Here is a 24,147-nt window from a genome sequence, read left to right on the forward strand (position 1 = left end):
CCGGTCCGGTAGACGAACAGCGACGCATCCAAACGCGTGGAGCGGAAGCCAAGCTGATGCAGGAAGCCGGCGATGCGCTGGTACTAGGCGCGGGGCGCCTGCTTCAGTCCATACAAGGACCGAGAGAGCAAGCACACGTCATCGGGGCGCTCGGTGTCGATGAAGCCGATGGGCTGCTGACAGTACACCTGCTCCTGCAAATGGCCATGGAGGAAGGCGTTGGAGACGTCCATCTGGTGCACCGGCCACGCGCGAGAGGCGGCGGTGGGAGGTGGGGGGCCGGCGGCGCCCGGGGGTGGGGAGGGGCGGCGGCTAGGGTTGGGAGCGGCGGCGCCCAAGGGGAGGGGAGGGCGGCGGCTAGGGCTGGGAAGAGGTGGCCGGCGGCGCCCCTAGGGGAATAGGGCGGCGGCTAGGTCAAGACCCGAAGGTTCTCTGATACCATGTAGAAGAGTTATTGGAGATTGCACAGCACCAATAGGGCCGGCTGCTCATATATATATAGGCGGACATATGTACAATTACAGGTACAACCCTGAGAAAATACAGGGACCTATACCTATACAATATGTTACTCAACAGCATGCCGCATGGTTTTCTTTGCCAGCAGGTGAGATCCCCTTCCCGGCCGGCGCGAACGATGCGGAGGCAGGGAGCTCCCGTGGCCAGCCGCCTAATCCGACCGCACTTCAGGCGGTGCCTGCCGTGGAGCCAGGCCGTTCTTTCGAAGCGCATCATGGCGACGCCCTTTGCAGGAGCAACACCGCCAAGGAGCTCGTATATAACGTGATGTTCCCGGCACTCTATAGATGCCGGGATGCTCTGCAAGCTTTCGTGCAGGCTAAGAATGCGGCAGCGGCAAATCCCAGGGACGCAGCATTGCAGCGGCGCGCCGATGAGGCTAAGGTGGCGCACGCTTTCCACCAGGCGTGCCTCGACAGGCTTAACATCCAGCACGGCTTCGTGCAACTGCCAAACGCAGCTCCAGCTAAGATCCAAAAATACTCCGGTGAGCATATCACTCCGGAGTAGAACAATTCAATTTCTAGTATACTGTAGGAGTACTTTATTAGTGCACAAACCTGGCGAAATAAAAGGTGTGTTCTTTGTGTGTGATGTAAATCTAAAATTTTGAAGGTTCTAGCAAAAAACATTTCTTCACAAATATTCGATGTGTTTGCTTGGCCTTATCTATATATCCGGTGAGCATATATGGGTGCCAAATCCTTTACAAACTTATATTTAACATATATGACCACGTTTTTTAAGAGATCGATGTGCATGCATCTATCTCGCCATGGTAAATGAATGAAACAAGTTGTATATTTGACAGAATTCCAAACTTCGTGAGCAGTATAGAGATCGAGACCTTAATTAATTATTATGGGTTGGATGCATGCATGCATGGCCATTTTCTAGGGTTTTAAAGGATACTCGAGCTTTTCTAGGTTAATTTGCAACTATATGTATATTTGTTTTCTTGTTCTAGGCTGATCATTAAACTCAACATTGAGTTGTAGATTATGTGAAATTAGTACATGCCATAAAATATAGTAATTTTTTGATGTACCCTACGAGGAAGTACGTGTGGTGTACCCTTAATTATTAATTGGTAGACATGTACCGTTGGCATGTTTGAAGAAAATTAGAATTTGGAAGAAGTTTTTTAAGTAAAATTAACGCAAGCACAAAATCATATGTGATGGTGAAATTTCTAGAACAAATTAATACAAGCCTAGTAATATGAGTTTGCTTGGCTTTCTGTCCACAAGTGAGTATTGTGCGCATGTACTTTGATGCAAAATCCCGCCATACAAAACTTTTTAGTTATCATATGACCTCAAGTTTGGAAGAGATCATATTTTAAGCAACTTCACAAACAAGAGATTCTAACAATTATATGCATGCATGAAAGAATGATTTCCCTTTCTATTACTGTACAAAAATGGCTAGATGTGTGTTATTTGTGAAGGAGGGCTACCAAATTTTAATAGTTGCACATTATTGTCATAATTCCACCTTTTGCAAGCAGTAGGGTAGACATGCTTTCCGCTTGCTAGGATGTGTTAGTGCCATCAATTTTGTAGATATAGGTTCAAGGATTTGTTGATCTTAATCTGTAACTATATATGGATTTTTTAAGCTTTTGCCTAGTAATTAAACTCATAATTGAAATAATGTAGGTTATGTAACTACATACATGCCTTAAATTCTGACAGGAAATACTTGGACGTGCCTTGCGAGGGTGGTAACAAACAAGAACACAATGACCAAACTTCAAATGCCAATCCACCTACCGAGCTATACGATTGGCGTGTACAATCGATCGACTCCTTCTAATCAAATTTGAATACAATAGAAGAAGATTAAAAAAAGTTCAAAATGAGATCAACTTGTGCATTGAGTAATCCTTTGTTATTTATTTGCTTGTAAAAATAGAAACATAGGCTTATGAATGTATACGAATAGAACACTTCACTTTTCAACGGGGAAGGTACCCGAAGGTCCCAGAACAACAACAAAAAATTACAATAGTAGTACTCCTTTGAGAAGACAGTAGAAGAAGGATCCTGGAAGAACCAAATGCTTTTATTATCCACAGCTGTTCGGCTCTTTTCCTTCTCGTGTAAGCTATCGCGCAATGATTATACTAATGGTCGGATGGTAGTACAACCATTCACGCAAACTTCTGCGCCCTTCGTCATGTCAGCATCGTATCCCAGTGTGCAAGCAGTCTGCTCGAATGAAATACTCCTAAGTACGTACGGTATTCCCTCCAAAGACACACCACACGGTACTCCCTCCAAAGACGCACCGTCACCCGGATCTGCTCGAATGAAATACTCCTAAATACTTCTGCGCCCTTCGTCATGTCAGCATCGTATCCAGTGTGCAAGAAGTCTGCTAGGAAATGGAGACGACATTTTGTTGAAAAGTGTCGGTGCATGCTATATATGAGAGTTTTTACAGCATTATTCCGATTTCGACAGAATGCATTAAATTTGGACGCGATGCCACACTGACAAGATTGGTTTAAACAAGGCCATTATTTTTATTATGTTATATTACTACAGTACTCCAAGGTAGCGCTAGTATTCTTCGGTTGTATTCTGCCGGTCGCGCTGCCTCATACGACCAGACTTTATTCTTCTTCTCATATATATATATACAAAATACTGTCTGCCGAGGTTTGATGACCGCACCGTCGCCCCTCTCCGCGCCGCCGTCTTGGGCCACGCCACCATTCTCCCCGCCGAGTTCTCCCCCGTCCCCGACGCACCACCGTCAAGCACCACCGCACCGATCTTCGCAGTTATGTACATCTCCAGCCTCCAGCGAGTAGAGAGGTTCATCGGTCATTTTGTTCGATATAACCTTAATTTGGGGATTGCAATGTGAGTAAGTTACTGGGTTTTCTAGAAAATGAAAACGGCGTCGCTCGATGCCTACACTGCGTCGGCGGATACATGGAAAGCGGAGACGGATGCTCTGCATGCATCAGCGGAGACATGTAAAGCGGATGCGGATGCGGAGGCAAAGGCGAAGGCGGTGGCTAGGACGGGCCCGGGCGCTGTGGCGCTGGAAAATGCTCGTATCGAAGCGGCATTTTGTTGGAAAGTCTTGGCGCGTGATCAAAGACTTCGGGTTTATACAGTGCCATGGAGAGGCCTGTATTTACAAGAAAGTGAGTTTGAGCTCTGTAGCATTCCTGATATTATATGTAGATGACATATTATTGATTGGGAATGATATAGAACTATTAAGCGATGTAAAAGGTTATTTGAATAAGTGTTTTTCAATGAAGGACCTTGGTGAAGCAGCGTACATTTTAGGCATCAAGATTTATAGAGATAGATCAAGACGCCTAATAGGGCTTTCACAGAGTACATACCTGGACAAGATTCTAAAGAAGTTTAGAATGGATGAAAGTAAGAAAGGATTCTTACCGATGTTGCCAGGTAAGGTCTTGAGTAAAACTCAAGGTCCGGCTACGGCAGAAGAAAGAGAGAGGATGAATCAGATCCCCTATGCCTCGGCAGTAGGCTCTATCATGTATGCCATGCTGTGTACTAGGCCGGATATAGCGCATGCTGTTAGTTTGACTAGCAGATATCAAAGTGATCCAGGAATGGAACACTGGACATCGGTCAAGAATATCCTGAAGTACTTGAAAAGAACTCAGGATATGTTTCTTTGTTATGGCGGTGACCAAGAGCTCGTTGTAACCAGTTACACCGATGCAAGTTGGAACACTGATCCTGATGACTCTAAGTCTCAGTCTGGGTACGTGTTTATATTGAATGGTGCTGCGGTAAGCTGGTGCAGCTCCAAGCAGTGCACGGTGGCGAAGTCTTCAACTGAATCGGAATACATAGCGGCTTCGGAGGCTTCATCGGAAGCGGTATGGATGAAGAGGTTCATTGTTGAGCTTGGTGTGGTTCCTAGTGCATTGGACCCACTAGTCATTTATTGTGACAACATGGGTGCCATCGCCAACGCACAAGAACCAATGTCACAGAAGAAGCTGAAGCATATCAAGCTGCGTTTTCATTCGATTCGCGAGTACATCGAAGATGGAGAAGTAAAGATTTGCAAAGTACACACTGATCTGAATGTAGCAGATCCGTTGACTAAAGCTCTCCCTAGGGCAAAGCATGACCAACACCAGAATGCCATGGGTGTTAGGTACCTTACAATGTAATCTAGATTATTGACTCTAGTGCAAGTGGGAGACTGTTGGAGATATGGCCAAGAGGCAATAATAAATTGGTTATTATATATCTTTGTGTTTATGATAAATGTTTATATACCATGCTATAATTGTATTAACCGAAACATTGATACATGTGTGTTATATAAACAACAAGAAGTCCCTAGTAAGCCTCTTGTATAACTAGCTTGTTGATTAATAAGATGATCATCGTTTCATGATCATGAACATTGGATGTTATTAATAACAAGGTTATATCATTATGTGAATGATGTAATGGACACACCCAATTAATCGTAGCATAAGATAAGATCACGTCATTAAGTTCATTTGCTACAAGCTTTCGATACATAGTTACCTAGTCCTTTCAACCATGACATCATGTAAATCACTTATACCGGAAGGGTACTTTGATTACATCAAACGCCAATGCGTAAATGGGTGGTTATAAAGGTGGGATTAGGTATCCAGAAAGTATGAGTTGAGGCATATGGATCAACAGTGGGATTTGTCCATCCCGATGACGGATAGATATACTCTGGGCCCTCTCGGTGGAATGTCGTCTAATTAGCTTGCAAGCATATGAATGGTTCATAAGAGACCACATACCACGGTACGAGTAAAGAGTACTTGTCGAGACGAGGTTGAACAAGGTATCGTGATACCGATGATCAAACCTCGGACAAGTAAAATATCGCGTGACAAAGGGAATCGGTATCGTATGTAAATGGTTCAATCGATCACTAAGTCATCGTTGAATATGTGGGAGCCATTATGGATCTCCTCCGATGAAGCCTCTGAAGCCGCTATGTATTCCGATTCAGTTGAAGACTTCGCCACCATGCACTGCTTGGTGCTGCACCAGCTTACCGCAGCACCATTCAATATAAACACGTACCCAGACTGAGACTTAGAGTCATCAGGATCAGTGTTCCAACTTGCATCGGTGTAACTGGTTACAACGAGCTCTTGGTCACCGCCATAACAAAGAAACATATCCTTAGTTCTTTTCAAGTACTTCGGGATATTCTTGACCGATGCAAGTTGGAACACTGATCCTGATGATCCTGAAGTACTTGAAAAGCGGTATGGATGAAGAGGTTCATTGTTGAGCTTGGTGTGGTTCCTAGTGCATTGGACCCACTAGTCATTTATTGTGACAACATGGGTGCCATCGCCAATGCACAAGAACCAATGTCACACAAGAAGCTGAAGCATATCAAGCTGCGTTTTCATTCGATTCGCAAGTACATCGAAGATGGAGAAGTAAAGATTTGCAAAGTACACACTGATCTGAATGTAGCGAATCCGTTGACTAAAGCTCTCCCTAGGGAAAAGCATGACCAACACCAGAATGCCATGGGTGTTAGGTACCTTACAATGTAATCTAGATTATTGACTCTAGTGCAAGTGGGAGAGCTGTTGGAGATATGCCCAAGAGGCAATAATAAATTGGTTATTATATATCTTTGTGTTTATGATAAATGTTTATATACCATGCTATAATTGTATTAACCGAAACATTGATACATGTGTGTTATGTAAACAACAAGAAGTCCCTAGTAAGCCTCTTGTATAACTAGCTTGTTGATTAATAAGATGATCATCGTTTCATGATCATGAACATTGGATGTTATTAATAACAAGGTTATATCATTATGTGAATGATGTAATGGACACACCCAATTAAGCGTAGCATAAGATCACGTCATTAAGTTCATTTGCTATAAGCTTTCGATACATAGTTACCTAGTCCTTTCAACCATGAGATCATGTAAATCACTTATACCGGAAGGGTACTTTGATTACATCAAACGCCCATTGCGTAAATGGGTGGTTATAAAGGTGGGATTAGGTATCCGGAAAGTATGAGTTGAGGCATATGGATCAACGAGTGGGATTTGTCCATCCCGATGACGGATAGATATACTCTGGGCCCTCTCGGTGGAATGTCGTCTAATTAGCTTGCAAGCATATGAATGGTTCATAAGAGACCACATACCACGGTACGAGTAAAGAGTACTTGTCAGAGACGAGGTTGAACAAGGTATCGTGATACCGATGATCAAACCTCGGACAAGTAAAATATCGCGTGACAAAGGGAATCGATATCGTATGTAAATGGTTCAATCGATCACTAAGTCATCGTTGAATATGTGGGAGCCATTATGGATCTCCAGATCCCGCTATTGGTTATTGGTCGGAGAGAAGTCTCAACCATGTCTGCATAGTTCGCGAACCGTAGGGTGACACACTTAAGGTTTGATGTCGTTTGAAAGGAAACTTTTATTGTTCATAGAGGATGACATGCGGGACCCATGCGCTAGCAGCTTCCTCAACGTTTCAAAGGCGGCATGAGATCGAAAGAAAAATACAATTGACCAAATATCAGGAGCCAAAAATAATCCAAGAAAAGAAACTTTATTGTACATAGAAGATGACATGAATTTTGCAGCAGCGGTGTCAACGTTTCAAATGCGGCTTGAGATCAAAAGAAAAAGAGTAGCCAGAAATTATGGGGTAAAAAAACTCCAAGAAAAGAAAGTTGATTGTACATAGAGGATGACATGCGGTAAGCATTCAATTAAGTTGATAAACAAGGTCTAGACATATTCAAACCAGGAAAATCATGTATCTAGAAAGGAAACATTTATAGTTCATAGAGGCTTACATGTGGGACCGATCTGCCAGCAGCATCCTCATCATTTCGAAGTCGGCAGGGATCAGAAGAAAAAGGCAAATAGCCAGAATTAGGGGTCAAAAATAAATCCAAAAAAGGAAACTTTTATTCTTGATAGAGGATGACATGTGGGACCGACCTGCCAGCAGCGTCCTCATCGTTTCAAATGCCGCAGGGGATCAAAAGAAAAAGGCAAATAGCCAGAAATTAGGGGTAAAAAATAAATCCAACAAAGGAAAGTTTTATTGTTCATAGAGGCTGACATGTGGGACCCATGAGCCAGCGGCGACCTCAATTTCAAAGGCGGGATATGAGTGAAAGAAAAAGGAAAGTGACCAAATATTAGGAGCAAAAAATAATCCAAGAAAAGAAACTTTTATTGTACATAGAGGATGACATGCGGGCCCCATGTGTCAGTAGCTTCCTCAACGTTTCCAAGGCGGCAGGGGATCAAAAGAAAAAAGAAGTAGCCAGAAATTAGCGGTAAAAAATAACTCCAAGAAAGGAAACTTTTATTGTTCATAGAGGATGACATGCGGGACCCATGCGCTAGCAGCTTCCTCAACGTTTCAAAGGCGGCATGAGATCGAAAGAAAAATACAAGTGACCAAATATCAGGAGCCAAAAATAATCCAAGAAAAGAAACTTTATTGTACATAGAAGATGACATGCGGGTCCCATTTTGCAGCAGCGGTGTCAACGTTTCAAATGCGGCTTGAGATCAAAAGAAAAAGAGTAGCCATAAATTAGGGGTAAAAAAACTCCAAGAAAATAAAGTTGATTGTACATACAGGATGACATGCGGGTTCCATGAGTCCGCAACTTACTCAACGTTTCCAAGGCGGCAGGGGATCAAAAGAAAAAGGGAATAGCCAAAAATAAGAGGGTGAAAAAATCCAAGAAAAAAACTTTTATAGTACAGAGGATGACATGTGGGTCCCATGAGCCAGCAGCTTCCTCAAAGTTTCAGAGGCTGCATGAGATCGAAAGAAAAAGGCAAGTGACCAAAAATAAGGGGGTAAACAAATCCAAGAAAAGAGACTTGATTGTACATAGAGGATGACATGCGGGACCCATGAGGTAGCAGCATACTCAACGTTTCCAAGGCAGCACAGGACCAAAAAAAAGAGGAAGTAGCCAAAAATCAGGGGGTCAAAAAAATCCAAGAAAAGAAAGATTTCAATTGGGCTGCATCTGGCCGCCTGGGCCTTCGAACTATCCTGCTGGACGCCTTTGGACTCGTACAATTTCAGCCCACTGCAAAACAGGAAAGTCCTATGCTTCGCAAAAACAAAAAACAAGGAGATTCAACATATAAGTTTGTTTATTTAAAAATAAAGATTTATTTTTTCCGTTTGCAATAGCTCAGAGCAAAATACAATGTTTATTGTCTGCAAAAATAATCAAGATATCACATGTTTCTTGTACGGGGAGGCTGACATCGGGGACCCATGAGCCAGCAGAATCCTCAACGTTTCAAAGGCGGCAAGGGATCAAAAGAAAAAGGAAGTAGCCAGAAATTAGGGGTCAAAAAATAACTCCAAGAAAGGAAACTTTTATTGTTCGTAGAGGATGACATGCGGGACCAATGAGCCAGCAGCTTACTCAATGTTTCAAAGGCGGCATGAGATCGAAAGAAAAAGGCAAGTGACAAAATATCAGGAGCCAAAGATAATCCAAGAAAAAAGAAACTCTATTGTACATAGAGGATGACATGCGGGTCCCATTTAGCAGCAGCAGTCTCAACGTTTCAAATGCGGCTTGAGATCAAAAGAAAAGAAAGTTTATTGTACATAGAGGATGACATGCGGGTCCCATGAGTCAGCAGCTTACCCAACGTTTCCAAGGCGGCAGGGGATCAAAAGAAAAAGGAAATAGCCAAAAATCAGAGGGTGAAAAAATCCAAGAAAAGAAACTTTTATAGTACATAGAGGATGACATGCGGGTCCCATGAGCCAGCAGGTTCCTCAACGTTTCAAACGTGGTATGAGATCGAAAGAAAAAGGCAAGTGACCAAATATCAGGAGCCAAAAATAATCGAAGAAAAGAAGCTTGATTGTACATAGAGGATGACATGCGGGTCCCATTTTGCAGCAGCGGTCCCAACGTTTCCAATGCGGCTTGAGATCAAAAGAAAAAGAAAGTAGCCAGAAATTAGGGGGTCAAAAAAACTCCAAGAAAGGAAAGCTTTATCGTTCATACAGGCTGACATGTGGGACCTATGAGCCAGCAGCTTACTCAACGTTTCAAAGGCGGCAGGGGATCAAAAGAAAAAGGAAATAGCCAAAAATAAGAGGGTGAAAAAATCCGAGAAAAGAAAGATTTCAATTGAGCTGCATCTGGCCGTCTGGGCCTTCGAACTATCCTGCTGGACGCCTTTGGAATCATAGAATTGCAGCCCACTCCAAAACAGGAAAGTCCTATGTTTCGCAAAAACAAAAAACAAGGAGATTCAACATATAAGTTTGTTTATTTAAAAATAAAGATTTATTTTTTCCGTTTGCAATAGCTCAGAGCGAAATACACTATTTATTGTATGCAAAAATAATCAAGGTATCACATGTTTCTTGTACGGGGAGGCTAACATCGGGGACCCATGAGCCAGCAGGGTCATCGACGTTTTAAAGACGGCAGAGGATCGAAAGAAAAAATAAACCAAAAATCAGTTGCTAAAAAATCCAAAAAAAGATATATTTATCGTTCTGAGAGGATAACATGCGGGACCCATGAGGCAGCAGCATCCTCAACGTTTCCAAGGCGACACAGCATTAAAAAAAAGGCAAAATAGCCAGAAATTAGAGGTCAAAATAACTCCAAGAAAGGAAATGTTTATTGTTCCTAGAGGCTGACATGTGGGACCCATGAGCCAGTAGAATCCTCAACGTTTCAAAGGCGGCAGGGGATCAAAAGAAAAAGGAAGTAGCCAGAAATTAGGGGTCAAAAATAACTCCAAGAAAGGAAACTTTTATTGTTCGTAGAGGATGACATGCAGGACCCATGAGCCAGCAGCTTACTCAACGTTTCAAAGGCGGCATGAGATCGAAAGAAAAGTGACAAAATATCAGGAGCCAAAGATAATCCAGGAAAAAAAAACTTTATTATACATAGAGGATGACATGCGGGTCCCATTTAGCAGCAGCGGTCTCAACGTTTCAAATGCGGCTTCAGATCAAAAGAAAAAGAAAGTTGATTGTACATAGAGGATGACATGCGGGTCCCATGAGTCAGCAGCTTACTCAACGTTTCCAAGGCGGCAGGGGATCAAAAGAAAAAGGAAATAGCCAAAAATCAGCGGGTGAAAAAAATCCAAGAAAAGAAACTTTTATAGTACATAGAGGATGACATGTGGGTCCCATGAGCCAGCAAGTTTCTCAACGTTTTCAAAGGCGGCATGAGATCGAAAGAAAAAGGCAAGTGACCAAAAATCAGAGGGTGAAAAATAATCCAAGAAAAGAAACTTTATTGTACATAGAGGATAACATGCGGGTCCCATTTAGCAGCAGCGGTCTCAACATTTCAAATGCGGCTTGAGATCAAAAGAAAAAGAAAGTTGATTGTGCATAGAGGATGACATGCGGTCCCATGAGTCAGCAGCTTACTCAACGTTTCCAAGGCGGCAGGGGATCAAAAGAAAAAGGAAATAGCCAAAAATCAGAGGGTGAAAAAATCCAAGAAAAGAAACTTTTATAGTACATAGAGGATGACATGGGGGTCCCATGAGCCAGCAGGTTCCTCAACGTTTCAAACGTGGCATGAGATCGAAAGAAAAAGGCAAATGACCAAATATCAGGGGCCAAAAATAATCCAAGAAAAGAAACTTGATTGTACATAGAGGATGACATGCGGGTCCCATTTTGCAGCAGCGGTCCCAACGTTTCAAATGCGGCTTGAGATCAAAAGAAAAATAAAGTAGCCAGAAATTAGGGGGTCAAAAAAACTCCAAGAAAGGAAAGCTTTATCGTTCATACATGCTGACATGTGGGACCTATGAGCCAGCAGCTTACTCAACGTTTCAAAGGCGGCAGGGGATCAAAAGAAAAAGGAAATAGCCAAAAATCAGAGGGTGAAAAAAAATCCAAGAAAATAAACTTTTATTGTACATAGAGGATGACATGCGGGTCCCATGAACCAGCAGGTTCCTCAACGTTTCACAGGTGGTATGAGATCAAAAGAAAAAGGCAAGTCACCAAATATCAGGAGCCAAAAAAATTCAAGAAAAGAAAGTTGATTGTACATAGAGGATGACATGCGGGTCCCATGAGTTAGCAGCTTACTCAACGTTTCCAAGGCGGCAGGGGATCAAAAGAAAAAGAAAATAGCCAAAAATCAGAGAGTGAAAAAAAACCCTAGAAAATAAACTTTTATAGTACATAGAGGATGACATACGGGTCCCATAAGCCAGCAGGTTCCTCAACGTTTCAAACGTGGCATGAGATCGAGAGAAAAAGCAGGTGACCAAATATCAGGAGCCAAAAAAATCCAAGAAAAGAAAGTTTTATAGTACATAGAGGATGACATCCGGGTCTCATTTAGCAGCAGCGGTATCACCGTTTGAGAGGCGGCAGGGGATCGAAAGAAAAAGGCAAGTGACCAAATATGAGGTGCCAAAAAAATCCTAGAAAAGAAATTTTTATAGTACATAGAGGATGACATGCGGGTTCCATTTAGTAGCAGCGGTATCACCGTTTGAGAGGCGGCAGGGGATCGAAAGAACAAGGCAAGTGACCAAATATGAGGTGCCAAAAAAATCCTAGAAAAGAAAGTTTTATAGTACATAGAGGATGACATGCGGGTCCCATTTAGCAGCAGCGGTATCACCGTGTGAGAGGCGGCAGGGGATCGAAAGAAAAAGGCAAGTGACCAAATATGAGGTGCCAAAAAACTCCAAGAAAAGAAAGTTGATTGCACATAGAGGATGACATGCGGGTCCCATTTAGCAGCAGCGGTCTCAACGTTTCCAAGGCGGCACGGGATCAAAAGAAAAAGGCAGTAGCCAGAAATCAGGGGGTCAAACAAAATACAAGAATAGAAAGAATGTTGGTTCATAGAGGATGACATGCGGGACCCATGATCCTGCATCGTAAACGGCTCGAGCGGAGAGCGTTGAACGAGATGGCGCGATCAAGAAAAAAACAATGCTAGAGAGGCTGCCATCTGGGCCCTACATCCCTGGGCGGTGCGGATTTGCGTTGACTCGGCCGGCGAACCCGAGAATTCGTGATGCACCACGTCCCGGGCCACCATAGGAGACGTTTTGGCTGTTTTCGTCGGGCTAGGTGGCCTCAAAAACGAGAAAAAAAAAGGTTTTGACATGCACCACGGAGAGACCAAAAATCGTCGGCCATGGTGCACCAGCAACCACGGCGCGACTTCAACTTCGTCGGCTATGGCAACTTTTCTTGTAGTGTATGTGGGTTAGGTATCTTTCCATGAGCATGCATCAAAAGTGAGATCTCATATAGCCCATAAGAGGATGACATCAAGTAGTGATCGTCATCAAGGTTGAGTTGGGCAAGTTCAAGTTGACCATCTCAAGAGGATCATATGCTTGAAGCTTTCCGTCAATTTGGTGATAATGGACATGTGAAGATGTGCCTCAATGGAGCTTTCCCATCATGGTGTATGGGGGAGCATTTGTGAGTCTTCATGAAGCAACAATGATCAAGTGAGGCATTCCGGGTTGCGTGGAGCTTGAAGAGTTATCATCAAGATAAAGCGGGATGCGCAAGGCAAAGGTATGGCCTTGCTAGGTTTTCCTTTTACCGGTCTCAAGGTGGTTGTTGCGATACCAAATTATAGGGTAGATAGCCGCACTATCAAGAGGGGCTTTCGGTTGAGTAACTTGATCACATCGTCTTAGGGAGCTCAACCCTTTGCATACTTTGCATATCCCTATTACTTCTTGGTGTTTCTCTGTGTGAGGTTCTTGATCTTGTTGCTAGCTTTACAACAAGCCCAAGTTCATCGAAAATGGAATCCGCATGCATCTTCTATTGCATTTTAAAGTTTGGACGTCTTCATCGTTTCTTGACGGTGGGAGACTCCCTCTCTAGAATCATCTAAAAGTATTCTGTGAGGAGTCTCAATATTTCCAACAAAAACGGTTTCATGTCAATCGGAGTTCGGGAGCATTTTCTGTTTAAGAAAACGAAAAGGTTTTCAGGGGTCCTGCGAATTCCGGCACCACGCCCGGCAGCGCCGGCTGTCTCACCGGATGGCCTGGCACATGCCGGCTCCCATGCCGGTGCACACCGGACAGAATCCAGGCTGCCAAGTGCGCTCGCCCGGTGCAGGTCCGGCACCTCGCTCGGCAGCTGCCGGCTGGCCCGGTCAGAGACTCGACATGACCGGGTGTCCTACCGGCCGGTCCGGCGCCACGCCCGGTGGACCGGCTGGCTGACCGGCTGGGTCGTTTTTCTGCCCGTTTATTCCCCAACGACTCTATTTTTCCTTAGGCTATAAATAGGCCTTCTTCCACCTTGTGCTGGGTAAGTTCTTCCATTCTCTCTCCTCCCTTATTGACTATGAAGAACTTTCCCTATCTCTTGATTCCCCCCATGATTCTTGCTTATTCTTGAGGGATCTAAGAGAGGAGATCTGGATCTACAATCCCCACAATTCCATTTCTCCTCTAAGTGAGGGGAACTCCTTGGATCTAGATCTTGGAGTCATTTGTTGATTTCCTCTTTGTTCTACCTCTCTAATCTCATCCTAGCATTTGTTGCTTTGGTGGGATTTGAGTGTGAAGGATTTGAACACCTTTTGGTGTTCTTGCTTTGCATCATTGCATAGTGTTGAGATCTCCACCACGATTAGTTCTACTGAGAGACCATGAGCTTGTTACTCTTGGAGGGAGACCTCCTAGTTGGATTGGCGGTTGGTGCTTCGGTGATCTCTTCAAGGAAGATTGTGAAGAGGCCCGGGCTTCTCCTTCGTGGAGCTTTTGAAGTGGTTTGCAGCTTGCCATCTTCGGAGTGGAGGAAAAGCTAGCCATAAGGAAAGGGCTATTCCTTCGTGGGATAGGATCGGAGAAGAAGGTGAGCCTTCGTGGCGTTGGGAAATCCTTCGTGGGATCCCCACCTCTCCAAACATGATGTACCTTCTTGCAAAGGAAGGGAACACGGGAATACATCTTCGTCTCTGCGTGCCTCGGTTATTTCTATACCCGAGCTTACTTTCATTTGTGATAGCCATCAAGCTTGAAGTACTTATTATATCTTGCTATCACTTTTTGTTCATATATATATTGTGCCTATCTTGCTTAAATCTACTTGTTGTGGTTGCACTTAGTTTAGCCTAGCATATTTAGGGTTTGTGCTTGTAAAATAAATGCTAGTTTAATTCCGCATTATTTTTTTTTGAGAAAATTAATTTCGCATTCTAACAAGCCAAATCCGTAAGAGTTTTCAAACGCCTATTCACCCCCTCTAGGAGACATCTCGTCCTTTCACCTATCCTTGCGAAAATGAACCTAGACCATATCACCAGGCTTGAACAACATCTCCTTGCGCTTCTTGTTGACTCTTACAGCATTGTTCTTGCCTTTCTTCTCAATCAGCTCTTTAGTCTTCTCATATATCTTCCGTACAAAATCTTCCCTCTTTGATGCCTCCATATTGACTCTCTCATGTATGGGTAAAGGCAACAAGTCAAGTGGAGTAATGAGTTTAAAACCATACACCACCTCAAACAGACACATCTGTGTGGTAGAATGTACCGCCCTGTTGTAAGGAAACTCCACATGCGGCAAACAATCTTACCACTCTCGCAAGTTTTTCTTGATCATGGATCTCAATAGTTGTGACAATGTTCTATTCACCACCTCAGTTTGACCATCAGTTTGGGGATGAAAAGTATTGCTGAAAAGTAGCTTCGTCCCCAGCTTTCCCCAAAGTGTCTTCCAGAAGTAGCTCATAAACTTGACGTCGCGATCAGAAACAATAGTCTTCCCCATGTAGACGTACAATCTCCCTGAAAAACAGGTTAGCAATATGCGACGCATCATCGCTCTTGTGGCAGGCAATAAAATGTGACATCTTAGAGAATCTATCGACTACCACAAATATAGAATCATGGCCTCTCTTAGTACGTGGCAAACCCAACACAAAATCTGTACTAATATCTTCCCATGGTGTAGTAGGTGCCGGTAAAGGAGTATACAAACCGTGAGGCTTCAGCTTGGACTTGTTGCAAGTAATGCATCTCTTCACATACCTGTCCACATCCCGCCTCATTTTGGCCAATTGAAGTGATCAGCGAGCATGAGTAGCGTCTTCTCACGCCCAAAGTGACCCATCAAACCTCCAGCATGTGATTCTTGCAATAAGAGCAAACGCACAGACGATTCTGGAACACATAGTTTGTTAGCTCTAAACAAGAACCCATCATGTATGTGATACTTTTCCCATGCTTTACCAATAGCACACAAGCGATATGGTTCAGAAAAATCATGATTAGTAGCATACCAGGAATGTTAACATCAAGTTGAGTTAATAGCATATTTTTCCTAGATAAAGCATCAGCAACAATATTATCTTTTCCCTTCTTATGCTTAATAATTATGGAAAAGACTCAATGAACTCAACCCACTTAGCAAGACGCCTATGCAAGTTAGATTGAGCTTTCGGATATTTTAAAGCTTCATGGTCAGAATGTATGATAAATTCTTTTGGCCACAAATAATGTTGCCAAACCTCAAGAACTCTAATTAAAGCATACAATTCTTTATCATAGATAGGGTAGTTCAACTTAGCACCAGAAAGTTTCTCGGAAAAATATGCAATTGGGCGACCCTCTTGTATCAACACACCACCAATTCCAATACCACTAGCATCACATTCAATCTCAAATTGCTTGTTGAAATTAGGAAGTGCAAGCAACGGTGCAGAAGTTAATCGTTTCAGCTCATCAAATGCATGATCTTGGGCGGCGCCCCACTCAAAAACAACACCTTTTTTAGTCAATTCATTCAAAGGTGCAGCAATAGTACTAAAATTTGGCACAAAACACCGATAGAAACCAGCAAGACCATGAAAACTTCTTACTTGACTCACCTTCATGGGAGTAGGCCAACTTTGCATTGCTTCAATTTTAGATGAATCTACTTCTACTCCATGCTTAGAGACAACATAACCCATAAATATGACCTTTTCTTTGAAAAATGTGCGTTTCTCAAGATTATCATAGAGTTTATTATCACGCAACACTTGCACATGTCGAATATGCATAGTATGATAGGATTCATTGTGGCTGTAAATTAATATGTCATCAAAGCACACAACCAAAAACTCATGGTTCATCAATCTCATGAAAGTACTAGGTGCATTAGTTAAACCAAAAGGCATCACTAACCACTCATATAAACCAAAATTTGTTTTAAAGGTTTATTTCCATTCATCCCCCTCTTTCATCCTAATTTTATAATAACCACTACGCAAATCAATCTTAGAGAAAACAGCAGCACCACTCAATTCATCTAGCATATCCTCTAAATGGGAAATAGGATGGCGATATCGAATAGTAAAGTTGTTTATCGCTCTACAATCAACACACATGCGCCATGTACCATCTTTCTTACGAACTAAAATAACAGGAACAGCACAAGGACTTAGGCTTATGCGAATATAACCTTTGTCGAGAAGCGCTTGCACTTGTTTCTGTATTTCCTTCGTCTCTTCGGGGTTCGTCCTGTATGGCGCCCTATTGGGCAGCGAGGCGCCGGGGATCAAGTCAATTTGATGCTCAATACCACGCAATGGTGGCAATCCTGCGGGCACCTCCTCCGGAAACACGTCGTTGAATTCCTGCAAAACATGAGAAACACCAAGAGAAATAGGGGTCATGTCGTTAGAAACCAAAACCTCACCCTTGTACATGAGCACAATAGGCATAGTTGTAGGATCCTCACTAAACTCTCTCATATCCTCTTTGGTGGCTAATATGACTAAGGAGTTCACTCTCTCACTTTTCGTTATATCACTCACGGCATTACAATTCTCTCGCCTATTGTCGTGGATGTGACCACGGCAGGTACTACCGGGGGTAGCACTTCGTTGATACGGGGGCAAGGAGACATGGCCATCTGCGGGTCGAGGTGCACAAGACGCAAGGGTTTTACCCAGGTTCAGCCCCTCCGGAGAGTAAAAGGCCTACGTCCTGCTAGATCTTATTGCTCAGTGGAGAATTACAATGGGGGGCTCAGTCGGCGGCTACGCCAAGAGCTTACAAGGGGAGATTGGATCTCAGGTAATGTGTCCTCTAGGGTTTAAGCTCGGGGGTTTATATAGGCACCCCCGATCTAGGGTTACATGGAGATAACTCTGAATTGTATCAGTTGCTACTAATCCGGGATTCGCCGCCCTTCTCGCAAGTAATCTTCTTATCCAGTCGCGCAGATCTTCTCCCTGGGACCACGGCCCAGTCGCCTTAGGGCCCAGTCGCTTGGGCGACTGGCGGTCCACCTGGGCCTCCGTCTTCATGGCAAGTGGGACTGGCGACCCACCCCCTATGGGCATATCCCCATCAGTAGTCCCCGAGCGCGGTGGTGATGAGGCGTGGATCCGGAGCAAGTCTTGGAGAGGCACAGTGATGGGTCAAGGTGAATTGCCATCGGGCTCCCAAAGATAAAGTTACAGGTTCGGCGCCAGTCTCCAATCGCCAGAGCTTGATCAGCCAGTCGGCGTATGACAGTCGGAGCTAGTCAATTGTCGTCTGACAGTCGGCGTTGGCCAGTCATCGTATGCCGGTCGGCGCAGACCCTCCACGGAGACACGTGGAGGAGCCAACGGCTAGATTTCACGTTGACCGAGGCATGAACCGTTTGCATGTTGTTGACCGTTGGGCCTGACGTGACCGCTAACGGCTAGTTTAACGGCTATTCAGCCGGACCCGACGCAAATCTTGACCGTTGATTGCGGGGAGGCGATTCCGGGATGAATTAACGGACGGATCTCATCCTTAATCCGGGCGAGTGCAGCGGTATAAAGGGCTGCCCCTGGGATTAGGGCTGACCATTCCACCGCACTCTTCTCTTCTCTTCATTCCGAGTTCCACACGCATCCATGGCGGCGAAAGGCTGGGGCAAGTCGAAGGTCACGTGGGAATCTCTCCTCCCGTACGTCACCTCCGGGATCATTCCCGAGTTCAAGCAGGAGCGGTGGCGGGTCCCGGCGGCAAACGAGGTGGAGCCAATCCCGCGGCCCGGAGAATTTGTGATCTTCTTGAGCTTCCTCGATCGCGGGTTCGCTCTCCCCATCTCCGATTTCCTCCGGCAGCTCCTGGCCTTTTACAACATCAAGGTCTCCGACCTCGGGCCGCACAGCGTTCAGCAGATCTCACTGTTCGTGGCGCTGTGCGAGTGCTACCTGGGCTGCCCGCCATATTTCCCCTATGGGTATCAATCTTCCATGGACGGGCGACCAGGGCCAGCAAGAGCGACCAGGCGCTCATCCCGAAGGGCGGGATCACCTTCCAAGTGAAGTCGGGGGAGAGCTTCATCGACATGGCGTTCCCCAAGAAGGCGCAGTCGCAGTGGCGCCGTATCTGGTTCTACGCCCAGGAGTACACGCCCCCGGGTGAGGTTCGTATTCCCCTGTACACACCCGAGCCGAGTGTCCCTCGGCGCCTCAACGTTCGGTCACTGCCGCACGACCAAGAGGAGGTGGTGAAGGAGATGCGTCTGGCGATCCAGGCGCTGAAGGACGGCGGGCTGACGGCGGCCAATATGTACAACTGCTGGCTCGGCCGCCGCTTGATTCCTCTGCGCTGCCGAGGCCACTTCATGTGGGAGTATCGGTGTAATATCCCAGGTTTAGAGGCTACAAAAGGAGAGAACACCAAAGTGTGCATTGCATTCATGCATAGAAAATCCGGGGAATTTTCGCGCTTTCAAATAAAACTTACCACAGTAAATGAAGTTTCACTTGAATTGCTGGAATTGAAGTAGATCATCAAGTCAAGCGCTATAAACTTCACCGTGATCTTTGATAAAACCTTGTTTTGGGTAGAGATGATTTGATCTATGGGATAGATCAAATAGAATTAGTTTTACAAGAAATAACATCTTAAGTAAGTGTCAACTACAAGATCTTATAAAAGATCTCAACATGGTATTCCTTACCACAACACATTCTTTAAAAATCAAGCCCTAACTTATTAACACTTAAAAGTTAGAACTACCTTTGTGTGTAATTTAATCCACTTCTAAACTTATTAATAAATAAGGTAAATCACAGGGTCTAAATTGCATAAAGGCCACACATTCTTATTTAACTCATAACTTATTAAATATATGGAATATCATAGAACTAAATCCATTTACATTACGAATTATAGTTCAAACTATTTGAATAAAACTAACTATGAGTATTTTGAAACTCATATGAACATGCCCTAGTGAAATCAAACACCAACTATCCAAAATTAAGGAATAACCCTCAACCTTGACCTTTTGACCAGTATTATAATGTAAATAAAATCAAATATGATATAGTGACTCATCCACAAGATATTTAGTAACAAATGCCACTTGCCTATCCAAAGATAAATCATATGAGAGGATAAGGATCATGCCACATAGGATGAAAATATCTACATGACTTACACTCCAAGCTTTGCCACTTCATGCTCAAAGGATTGCTATGGATGAGGGCTTGACAACAAGCACCTTACTCATAAAACCAAAACAAGAGTCACCCACCTATGTGTCATGATACTAGAGCTTTCCCAAGCCTATAAAAGGGAGCCACACCCTTCATCCATTTGATCATCTTGTAGCATGAGACAAGGAAACCAACACATAGAGCCACTCCATACATTAGTTAGGATCAAGGTGAAGAAGCTAGGAGGTGGAGGCATACCCCAAGATGCAAGTTTATCAGATTTCCAGAAGAACAAGCTACATAAGATACCAAGGTAGAATTCCTAGGCAAACCATATATTTAGAGGATCATATCATCATCTCTTGAGTAAGACCTTAGGATTTTCCAAGACATTTAGAAGTGAGAGGGATTATAGATGCCAACCATAGCCATGTCTATCCTAGAAAATACTAGAGTAGTATTAAATCTTACTTGTTCAAACCAACCTTTAATCTTGGAGGTGAGAGCCAATCCTATTAGTGATCACCACTAAAACCCTAGATCACATTGGAATTTCAATCCAAGTATCACTTGGGATTATAAGTAGAACCCTGCCATGCCTCATGCCTATTTTATATTTCAAGTAGTGAAGTATTCCCAAAACCCTAAACCTTGTCATATGGAATCAATCCCACATAAAATAACATGTCCTAACTTGTGAATCATGTATCACAAGTAAAAGCCAAGCCATATATACTTAAGAACTAAATACCATTTGGTGAGTAGAGTGAACCAATATCCAATTCTATTTTGGCTCCCAAAGAAATTGCTTAGTGAACCAAATGAAATGGTATTTATAAAATATAATCATCATATAAGTAGTTGAGTTAACCATGATGAGCATAGGATCTATCTCAGATAATTTGAGCTAGAAGTTGCTAAGCAAGATTAGTAATCATAGAGTTGATCCAAACCATTTTCTTAAACCATTGGAAACATTTCTTCACATAAAATCATGAACCAATCCATTCCCATTCCCATTTAATTTAAAATCTAGCCATAATTAAAATAGATATGAACAATCAATATTGTTAAGCACACTAGTTAAACCTAATAATATTTTCACTATGCACATGTTCTAAATTTCAAACCATTTAAATAGATCTGGTTCCTAAATTAAAAAGGGAATTGAAATAAATAACTAAACCATTTCTATTTTACACAAGCCTCACAAGATATCAATTAAATCCTAAACTAAATATTTGTTTAAACAACAAGATTATACAGTGAGCATTGTTATCAAGTTATATTGATATTCAAATAATTTAGAACCTGCAACACAAAATAGAAACCCATTTGAATTCAAATAGCAAATTCAATACAGAAAATAAATACAGAAAATTTGAAATGAGAAACAGAGGGAAACCTACCTGTTCAGGCCGTAACAGCCCGAAGCCAACCCAGCAGCAGCCCATGTCAAAGCCCAGGAGCAGTCCGGCCCACGTCTAAATACCGTTTCGCTTGCTTTAAGAATCGTGCGTGGAGAAATGACTTCATCTTCGTCGTCTCCGAGCTCGACAGCGCGGCGGAGCCAGTAGGCCACGACCTCGTCGTCGATAAGCATGCCCCGGACGTCGCCAGACACTCAGAACCACGCCCAACCTCTCTCGTGTCCGCGCTTATCCGCGGACGAGGAGATCCTTGCCAGCTAGAAGCTTCCAGAGACCGCCACCTCTCAACCATGGCCGTCGTCGTGTCAAGGCCATAGAGCTTCCCTTGGCCTATAAATAGGGGGAAGGCAACGCCGTACACTCCTTGTTCACCTCCGCCACTTCAATCCCTCTCAATCGCTCTCTATCTCTCGCCACCATCCACTCACTGTCGCCGGAGTTGAAGACGAAGCCATCGACTGGAGCCACCCCGGAGCTCGTAGCTTGGTCGAGGAGGAGCGTCTCGTCGAGAGGAGCATCTGGACGCAAGCACGCATCCAGGGGAGCTAGGAATCGGCTCAATTTCATCATTTCCTTCCGCAGCAGATCTCCGGGAATGGCGAATTCCTCACCGTCTCCGTCGACCATCACCGGAGCTGACCACACCTTGAGCTTCAGGGTGAGCATAAGCGTCTTTAGAACCTACTTTCGCTTCCTAGCATCATCTGTAGCATCCAATTTGATTCTCGCCGGAATAGCACCGCCGCAGAGCTCGTCGTCGGCGTAGCACCGGTGATCCCCTTGCAAAACCAACACCACCATTTGATTCGTCGTGTTGTCCTCGTTCAGAAGCACCTAGCCGCGCATCCTGGGAGGCCATAAAACGGCGGTGCCGTCGTGCGCTGACCGTCGGCGATCATTGACCGGCGAGGCCGACGTGTCCTGTAGGTCCCCCGCGCAGTCTTTGACTAGTCTTCGCCAACGTGGCGTGTGACATGGCACAGACCCCACCTGTCTGCGTCTGTGTGTGTAACTCGAACCGGTACGTTTAGTTTTTAGCTTTAATTTTAAAAACCATAAATATCTGAAACTTTGCAGAAATAGATAAAATTCATTTTAGCTCAGAAAAATATAAATAATATATCAAAATGCTCACAGAAATAAAATCTATTCAAATAAAATATAAAATAAAAATGTGTGTCAAAATAAAAATTCACATATTTTTAACTTTATTAATTATGCCTTTGCAATTGTTTTGAATTCAAGAATTAGTGAAGTTTCAAAATTAAATATTAGCTATTCAATAACTAAATAAAATATTAAGATTAGCTTTATTTATCATATTTGCATGAACTTAATTATTAGTGGTAATTCATAAACCCTAAATTGCAAATTACTATTTTATATTTTCTTGATTAATAATAAATCAAGGAAATATTAAAGGACAATATTAATTTGCTAGCTTAAATATTATGAACTCAAACATATTTAGTTAACAAGTTAATTATTCTAAAACCTAATAACAATTGTTAAACCCTAGTTTTTAATTAAACCTAAATAGGAGTTACCCTAATTATTAATTCTGGTGAAAATTAATAAAATGTACAACTATTATTAATTTTGTTTCCAAGTAATTAGTGACCACTTTTCTATTGTAAATTATCATTTTAAGAGTTGTACCATAATTTAAAAACCCTAGTTCTAATATAAGTAAGACCTTGAACCCCTTTATTTTATGTGTTCATCATAAATTGTTTCAATTCTAAAACCCTAGGGGTTTAGCCAATGTGATCATATAAGATTCACTTATACCTATAAAACCCTAGTAAGAAACAAATGAATGCATGCTTATGATCCGCTAACATAAAACCAAGTCACATGAGATTATCAATTCATGTCCCTATTCTTAATTAAAACCTATATGATACCCTAGTGTCACTTAGGAGCAAACCCTAACTTGTTAATTGGATTAGTACCATTGATCACCACTCCTATATACCATATCATTAGGATCAACCTCAACCATCAAACCCTAGTAGAATCTTAGTGATGAACCCTAACACTAGTTTTGTGTAGTAATACACATAACATGCTCCTATCCCGCTAAACCCTACTTAGAAAGTAATAAACCACTTAGATTAGAAACCATTAGTGATTACTTAGTGAAGAAAATGTGAAGCCATATTAAACCTAACTCATAGCAACATCTCGACCATCACTCTTTAATATGATACCCATAATCAACCATAGTCATAAACCTACTAATACTTGTTATATATAGACCAATTCTATTTAAGAAACCAACTAGTTCCTATTAGTAAACTAAATGAATCCAATAGTAAACCCTAGAAGCCCATATCTCCTACTTATAGTAATTATTGTTCTTATCTAACCTGTTCTTCAAAAGTTATTCTTTTGAAGTACAAATGTCAATCAAACCATAGAAGCCATAGTTCGTATTTGAAATACTTATTATTTCTTCATCAACATGTTCTTCAAAAGTTATTCTTTTGAAGTATAATACATATAATCCTCAACCATGCATCATAGAACTTAAAAATTGTCAACTGTTCTTTATATATTGTTCCACCACTATTATTTATGTGTATGATTGTTATGATGTCTTATATCACTTGTTTATGATGCTAATTTAACCAAACCCTAATAAGAACCTTGTTTGAGAACCATTCTAAAAGTGCAACACACCCTAAAGAAATCTTTACAATTCAATCAAACCCAAATCATTGAGGT

The sequence above is a fragment of the Lolium rigidum genome, chromosome 6, assembly GCF_022539505.1.
Source record: "Lolium rigidum isolate FL_2022 chromosome 6, APGP_CSIRO_Lrig_0.1, whole genome shotgun sequence".
In the NCBI taxonomy this organism is placed as follows: domain Eukaryota; kingdom Viridiplantae; phylum Streptophyta; class Magnoliopsida; order Poales; family Poaceae; genus Lolium; species Lolium rigidum.